At 45.3% G+C, this 9,189-nt stretch overlaps 1 pseudogene; it reads right to left on the minus strand.

Moving 5' to 3' along the window:
• LOC129856762 (dynein axonemal heavy chain 11-like) overlaps positions 1-9,189 on the minus strand; it is a 42,478-nt pseudogene that overhangs the window by 25,736 nt on the left and 7,553 nt on the right.

Consider the following 9,189-nt stretch of genomic DNA (forward strand, 5'->3'; position numbering starts at 1 on the left):
CCCACCCAGTCTACCGGGCCAAACTAGAAAAACCTAAAGCAATAAAGTATACAAAACTAATTCCACCAAACTAGCTTTGAAAGTTTTCCTGCAAATTCACTCAGCATCTATTTAGCGTCCATAGTATGACCAGCTGTGACAGCCTGAACACGGTAAATCACGCCTGCCGTTTCTTCACAAGGGCCCATGGGGCCAGAGTATGTGGCATAATAAATTCCCAGACAGTTAAAAATCACTATAATTTTACCCTAATGCATTATGGGTTGTCTGTAATATCACTCAGTCTTGGGGTGAAGCGTTTTTAATTTCCAACAGCTGTTGAGCCTGTGAGGTAAGTTAATGATTAAATATAGTCTGATGTATTAGTCTAAACACTGTGGCTTCCAGATCAATGCCACAAAGACATATCATTTATCTTGATATGTGGAAAAGCCAAGCTGTCCCATGCTAGCCACATTTGTTTTGTTGAATAAGAAAGTAGAACGTATGAATATGGCCACGGCAGAAAAACCTGACTCCTATAGGATTTCACGTTAACGGACTGACGTAAACATGTCTGGATCCCCACAGGACCACGTTGTTTTAAGATGCAACACCTGGACACACACACACACACACACACACACACACACACACACACACACACACACACACACACACACACACACACACACACACACACACACACACACACACACACACACACACACACACACACACACACACACACACACACACACAAACAACACACACACACTTCTTCAGGCCAGTCTGCTGCCCAGCTTGAGTGTACGGTCCATGCAGCCTTCCTGCCATCTCTCTTCTCCACTGGGCCGTGGGCCAGACAGAGACAGTTGCCCAGTTTAATGGTGCGTTTGCTGTGGTCCATCCCACTCTCCCTCTCCATCCTCCCTGATCCCCAACAGGCTGGCTAGCCAGACCTGAAGCTCCATCCCCTCCACCACACTACAGCCAGACACAGCCACATCACAGGGACATTATAACAAGTCCTCATCCAGATTACTGATGCACTTCTGTCTAAACCCCACCTCCTGGTAGACAGCGTGCCTCGGACTCTGTGACCAGTCACTTCTATGCCAGGTGAGACACACTGATCCCTGATACACACTATATGGCCGAACCGTGCGTTGCTGGCTCAGGTATTTTCTTTTCATATTGTCCTTTCCAGCATGGTTCCAGAAACTATGGTGGATGTGTAACCACTACCCGGCCCAGAGCAGCTGGGTTTGGCTCTATAGTGTGTATCAGGCATGACAGGACTGACCCCCACCCCAGCCCCTCCTCTCTGTACCTCCAGGCCCTTGACCAGCTGGTTGGCCTGCTCGATAGTCTGGTTGGTGTGGGTCACTTCCTCCTGGCACTGGACCTTGTCATCAGCAGCCTTCTCAACCTGGACTGTGAGGCTCTGTAGGTTGATATTCAACCCCTGTTAGAAACACCACAGAATCACAGATTAGATCGGCTTCATGACAAGACAAGGCTGAGCGGCATATGGTCATTGTGAGAGCTGGAGATTTCAACCCAGCGTGGTGAATGATAATATAACACGTCTTACCTCCAGTTTTATCAGCTGGAAACTGTTGTTCTGATTACAGAAGCAATACAATTGGTCTTCTTTAGACTAGTTGAGTATCTGGAACATCAGCATTTGTGGGTTCGATTACAGGCTCAAAATGTCCAGAAACAAAGAATTTTCTTCTGAAACTCGTCAATCTATATGTATGTAGTGATGATCCATGGCATGAAGCCTCCAGTGATTATCCATGGCACGAAGCCTCCAGTAATAATCCATGGCCCGGAGCCTCCAGCGATAATCCAGGGCACGGAGCCTCCAGCGACGGTCCCCAGTCCGGAGCCTTCAGAGACGGTCCCCAGTCCGGAGCCTGCAGCGACGGTCCCCAGTCCGGAGCCTCCAGCGACGGTCCCCAGTCCGGAGCCTCCAGCGACGGTCCCCAGTCCGGAGCCTCCAGCGACGGTCCCCAGTCCGGAGTCTCCAGCGACGGTCCCCAGTCCGGAGCCTGCAGCGACGGTCCCCAGTCCGGAGCCTGCAGCGACGGTCCCCAATCCGGCGCCTCCAGCGACGGTCCCCAGTCCGGAGCCTCCAGCGACGGTCCCCTGTCCAGAGCCTCCGGCGACGGTCCCCAGTCCGGAGCCTCCAACGGCGGTCTGCAGTCCGGAGTCTCCGGCGGCGGTCTGCAGTCCGGAGTCTCCGGCGGCGGTTTGCAGTACGGAGCCTCCGGCGATGATCTACGGTCCGGAGGCCCTGGCGATGATCGCTGCGCCGGAGGCGCCACCGAAGTAGGGGGAGCCTAAAGCGGGCGGGGTCTGCACCGGAGCCCCCACCGAGAGTAGATGCCCACCCGGACCTTCCCCTATGGGTTCAGGTTTGCGGCCGGAGTCCGCACCTTTGGGGGGGGGGGGGGGGGGGGGGGGGGGGGGGGGTATTGTCACGCCCTGAACTTAGAGAGTCCTTTATTTCTCTATTTTTGGTTAGGTCAGGGTGTGGTTAGGGTGGGCATTCTATGTTTTCTATTTCTTTGTTGTTTTTGCCATGTGTGGTTCCCACTCAGAGGCAGCTGTCTATCGTTGTCTCTGATTGGGGATCATATATAAGTTATGATTTTCCGTTTGGGTTTTGTGGGGAGTTATTTTCTGTTTAGCTGTTTTTGTTGCCTGACAGAACTGTGCGCTTTCGTTTTTTCTTATTTGTTATTTTGTTGCGGTGTTCAGTTTTATAAAAACTCATGAACGCCTACAACGCTGCACCTTGATCTCCTTCTTCATCCGACGAGTGCCCTTACACCCTGACCTCAATCCTATAGAACATTTGTGGGCTGAACTGAAAAAGCGTGTGCAAGCAAGGAGGCTTACACACCTGACTCGGTTACACCAGCTCTGTCAAGAGGAATGGGCCAATTTATTGTGGGAAGCTTGTGGAAGGCTACCCGAAACGTTTGACCCAAGTTAAACAATTTTATGGCAATGCTACCAAATACTATTTGAGTGTATGTAAACTTCTGACCCACAGTGAATGTGATGAAATAAATAAAAGCTGATATAAATAATTCTCTCTATTATTCTGACATTTCTCATTCTTAAAATAAGGTGGTGATCCTAACTGACCTAAAACAGGGCATTTTTACTAGGATTAAATGTCAGGAATTGTGAAAAACTGATTTTAAATGTATTTGGCTAAGGTGTTTGTAAACTTCCGACTTCAACTGTAGACAATCGATAAAAAAGACAGCCGTTTCCGGCTACAATAGTCATTTACAACATTAACAATGTCTAACCTGTATTTCTGATCAATTTGATGTTATTTTAATGGACCAAAAATTTGCTTTTCTTTCAAAAACAAGGACATTTCTAAGTGACCCCAAACTTTTGAATGGTAGTGTATATGTGAATAAAACATTTGATTCATGATTTAATGATATTCTATCAATGGCATTCAATGATATTATAATAATATAATAATATATCCCATTTAGCAGATGCTTTTAACCAAAGTGACTGACAGTAGTACATTTTGGTATACTGTCATTGCAAGCGCCGTGCTGTACTAACTGAGCCACACAGGACCATATAACCTGACATTCAAACTATCTTAATGATACACATCAAAGCTATATTCAGACTGCTCTCTGTCTGACCTAGTATCTGACCATGTGGATGGCCCAGCTGCGGCGGCGGTGGACTTGGTCCTGACCAGGTCAGGGTGAAACTCTGGGTTCCTCAGATACTCCTGCTTCACCACCACCAGATATAACTTAGCGATGTGCTCCTTGTAATACGACACCAGCGCCTGCAGGAGGTTATCACCTGGAAGCCACAGGGAGACATGTTTGCATCAAGATACAATACATATTCATGTAGAAAGGGTGATGTATTGTTGTCAGTCAAGTGGAACTAACACCGCTTTTGACTGTAAAACATGTCTTGCACATGTTGATGATGTCACAAGGCAGACTATTGTCGGATTGGTTGATGGACTTGTTGAGCCAACATAATAAAAACAATCCAAGAACATGAATCTTTGAGCCCAGAGGATCGTACAGTACAGTGGCGCTGGCTCCATTCAGAACTATATTCAAAGAGCCATCATCCAGCTGAATTGTGAGGTTGAGACATGCAGGGTACATACAGGGTCAAGGCCCAGACCCAGATTACACTGGCATCCCTCAGACAGACGATGATGTGATTGACACAGTGACAGGTGGTAACCTTGGTTACCTTGCCCATAAAGGCCCGGGCTGCCTTCCAGCTCCTCTGCTTGGGAACGAAGCCACACGGAGCCAGCAGCACCATCACCGCCACGTTGATCACCGCCGCCGGAGGGATTGACAAACGATTTCAGCTCCGTCAGATTCACTTGGAGACAGATACAATGTACCATCAGGTAGTTATTGTAGAAAATAATTTATTTATCATTGACTTACCTGGCTTTATGACAGTTGAATAAATCAACCAAGAACCATATACAACAAACCAAAATGATCATTAGCTTGATGAGTGATTTAGACAGCAAGTAAATAACTGGTTCATTGACAGGGTACCTGGTTACCTTATTAGATATGTGGCTTAGCTACAATTGCTCTATAATCTATGACATGATTTGAGTATTGTACCTTGTTAAGAGTGTCCAGCCTGCAGAATGGGCTCTGCCTTGGCCAGGTCAGTCTCACAGTCCCCATGCTTCAGTGAAACCTCTGTCTGGGTGACAGACAGCTGAACAGAGGACACAGACACTGTCAACTAAGTCACTCCTTCAACTAAGAGGGCTTGACCTTTTTTTGTGAAATAGTGAAATAAGTGAAATAATAGACCTGGGTCAAAAACATAATGTCAAGTATTTGTCTTGAAATATTTGAGGTGCGCTTGACTGAGATTGTGGTTTGCACTTTTAGGACTATTCTATTGTCCATTACACCAGGAAAAAGTAGATCAAGCGCGACTCAAGTGTTAAAAATGCCATCTACTAATACAGATATTTGATGTGTAATTGAGCCATGTCTGATTGGATATTTAACAAGATGACCTGCTACATCTGCAGCCTCTCTCTGGTAGCTACAGCTCAGTCTGCTGTCCAATCTAACTGACGAGAGCTTCTGCATCAGCATTCTTCAGGGTCAGATCCTCTTCTTGGGACGCCAGTTTGGCTTTTAGCTCCTTAACCTACAGTAAACCACACAGTCCCATAAGAGGATGCATCTCAGACTGCACCCTATTCCCTATCTAGTGCACTACTTTGGACCAGAGCCCATAGGGCTGTGGTCAAAAGTAGGGCCCATAGGGTTGTGGTCAAAAGTAGTGCACTACAGTGCATTAGGAAAGTATTCAGAACCCTTGACTTTTTAAATATTTTGTTACATTACAGCCTTACTCTAAAAAAAAATTCCCCTCATCAATCTACACACATTACCCCATAACAACATCACAATACCCCATAATGGCAAAGCAAAAACAGGTTTTTAGACATTGGCCACTGAAAAACATCCCCACAGCATGATGCTGCCACCACCATGCTTCACCGTAGGGATGGTGCCAGGTTTCCTCCAGACATAACGCTTGGCATTTAGGCCAATCTTGGTTTCATCAGACCAGAGAATCATGTTTCTCATGGTCTGAGAGTCCTTTAGGTGCCTTTTGGCAAACTCCAAGTAGGCTGTCATGTGCCTTTTACTGAGGAGAGGCTTCCATCTGGCCACTCTACCATAAAGGCCTGATTGATGGAGTGCTGCAGAGATGGTTGTCCTTCTGGAAGGTTCTGCCATCTCCACAGAGGAACTCTGGAGCTCTGTCAGAGTGACCATCTGGTTCTTGGTCACCTCCCTGACCAAGGCCCTTCTCCCCCAATTGCTCAGTTTGGCCGGGCGGCCAGCTCTAGGAAGAGTCTTGATGGTTCTAAACTTCTTCCATTTAAGAATGATGGAGGCCACTGTGTTCTTGGGGACCTTCAATGCTGCAGACATTTTTTGGTATCCTTCCCCAGATCTGTGCCTCGACACAATCCTGTCTCGGAGATCTATGGACAATTCCTTCAACTTCATGGCTTGGTTTTTGCTCTGACATGCACTGTCAACGGTGGAACCTTATATAGACAGGTGTGTGCCTTTCCAAATCATGTCCAATTAGTTGAATTTAACACAGGTGGACTCTAATCAAGTTGTAGAAACATCTCAAGGATGATCAATGGAAACAGGATGTACCTGAACTCAATTTTGAGTCTCATAGCAAAGGGTCTGAATACTTATGTAAATAAGGTATCTGTTTTTAAATTGCAATAAATTAGCAAAAATGTAAACTTTTTTTTCGCTTTGTCATTATGGGGTATAGTGTGTAGATTGATGAAGACATGTTTGTTATTTAATCAATTTTAGAATAAGGCTGTAACGTAATAAAATTTGGAAAAGTCAAGGGGTCTGAATACTTTCTGAAGGCATCGTACAGTATATATAGAGAATAGGGTACCATTTGAGCAATACATGAATATCATCATACTTTGGATAAAGAATCTGATTGATGTCACGTCTGTGTTAATGATATTATAATACATCTTCTGATGGCATTTTTTTTGCAATAAAAACTGATTAAATAAATGGAAATCCAATGTTGTACTCTTTGCGGCAATAGCTATAAAATGTGATTTACGTTCATTTCAAGGTTTATCAGCAGCATTCAATCAGTGGAAAGGCAAAAGGCATTATACAAATGTGCTACTCAAACCTCCTCTGATCTCGTCCCACAGCCTTGAGGTTCTGATATTAACATAACGTTAAAGGCTGCCTCTCAAATGGCACCCTATTCCCTACATTCCAAATGGCACCCTATTCCCTACATTACAAATGGCACCCTATTCCATACATTCCAAATGCACCCTATTCCATACATTCTAAATGGCACCCTATTCCATACATTCCAAATGGCACCCTATTCCATACATTCCAAATGGCACCCTATTCCATACATTCTAAATGGCACCCTATTCCATACATTCTAAATGGCACCCTATTCCATACATTCTAAATGGCACCCTATTCCATACATTCCAAATGCACCCTATTCCATACATTCCAAATGGCACCCTATTCCATACATTCCAAATGGCACCCTATTCCATACATTCCAAATGGCACCCTATTCCATACATTCTAAATGGCACCCTATTCCCTACATTCCAAATGGCACCCTATTCCATACATTCCAAATGGCACCCTATTCCCTACATTCTAAATGGCACCCTATTCCATACATTCTAAATGGCACCCTATTCCATACATTCTAAATGGCACCCTATTCCATACATTCCAAATGGCACCCTATTCCATACATTCCAAATGGCACCCTATTTCATACATTCTAAATGGCACCCTATTCCATACATTCCAAATGCACCCTATTCCATACATTCTAAATGGCACCCTATTCCATACATTCTAAATGGCACCCTATTCCATACATTCTAAATGGCACCCTATTCCATACATTCTAAATGGCACCCTATTCCATACATTCCAAATGCACCCTATTCCATACATTCCAAATGGCACCTTATTCCCTATATAGTGCAGAGGGCCTGGTTGAAAGTAGTGCACCACAGGAAATAGGGTGCTATTTGGGATGCACTCAGACTCCTACCTGAGCGGCGGTAGTCTGGAGCTCCTGAAGGCCGCTGACGAGGCGCTTCATCTTCCCACGGATCTGAGCCCGGCTCTTCCCCAGGAACTTACTGTACAGGGTGATCTGCTGGAGAAGGCTCTTTTGGAGTGGTGTAATTGTACCTCTTCACATCGCGCCGAGTATTTTTCACTTGCCTGGTTGACACTGGTGTGAACATAGGCCATGAAAAGACTAATGGAATTCTGGACGGCTGGCTGTAAAAATAAGCAGAGGTGGTGGGAGGGGGGGGGGGGGGGGGGGGGGGGGGAGAGAAGCACAGCAGGGGCGCTCTGGATTGAGTGGAGTTTAACGTCCCCAAGCTGATGGGTCCTGAAATATTATCTTCATAAATTCTGAATTCATCTACAAGTTTTGCCATTTTACTTGGCCAGCCTCGACTTACTCAATCTCAAATTTAGGGGCAGCTAGCAGGACTGATTGGGCTTTGAAACCACTGGGAAAATAATGTGTTTAAGGCCTGTGACATGCAGTGCATAACGCAGAGGCTCTGTTTCCATTATCCCTCATGTCCTTCAACTTTCTTTTACACAGTACTCTACTACACACAGTGTAGAAGCTACAGCGTAGCCCTACTGCCTGGATATTTATCATAGTACTGCTCAATGAACCACCATGTCACAATTAATCACATGCCATTAGCGATCTATTAATGCAAAAACAAAGTGGCACAGAGAACAGGGCTAAAACCTGAACATCACTCACAAAAGGCCATTGTACATGATCCAGGAACCAGTGGGAAAAATCATTAGTAATTAAGATCTGACATAATGCCTTTTGACAAAGTGTTGCATGTTGAGACGCGGAGCAGCAACGTGCTCATTGATTTAACTAGTTCATCCATTATTTGTGGCTTGTGCATTTTTTAAACTCCATATAAATGAGCATTTATTTCATTGTGTTTAGCTACTTCTTTAACAAGACAAACATGTTTAAATATTGATCGCTTTATATGTAATTTCTCACAAATAATTATTTGATTTCAGGTTTCAACTTCTCATACAAGGCAGGCATATTTCCATATTTTCCTTTGATGGGTGTTTTCAGCGCTGCCAGACTCAGGTGCTTGGAGTTGAGGCCAGTGACCCTCTGTTCAACTGCTGGAAGTGGGTCATTCAAATCATACAGCTTTGGAGTAACACATTGTACTGGAGAAAAGGTCAATACCATTGCCACGTGTGCACACGGAGAGAGAGAGACACAAATTCACACACACATGCACTCCTATAGTCTTCTCCCACGGCTCCCCACAGCAGCGGCATGTGAAGGCCCTTCCTGTTAGTGCGGTGACAGCTGTGCCTCCTGAGAGGGTCGTCGTTACCGTATTAATCACTCTGCTCTCATTAACATAAATGATCCTGGGTACTGATCGTTCCACTGCCATGAGGGAAAACAATTATACGTCTACTCTGCACACACACACACACACACACACACACACACACACACACACACACACACACACACACACACACACACACACACACACAC

This window comes from Salvelinus fontinalis, chromosome 6, assembly GCF_029448725.1.
Source record: "Salvelinus fontinalis isolate EN_2023a chromosome 6, ASM2944872v1, whole genome shotgun sequence".
NCBI classification, from domain to species: Eukaryota; Metazoa; Chordata; class Actinopteri; order Salmoniformes; family Salmonidae; genus Salvelinus; species Salvelinus fontinalis.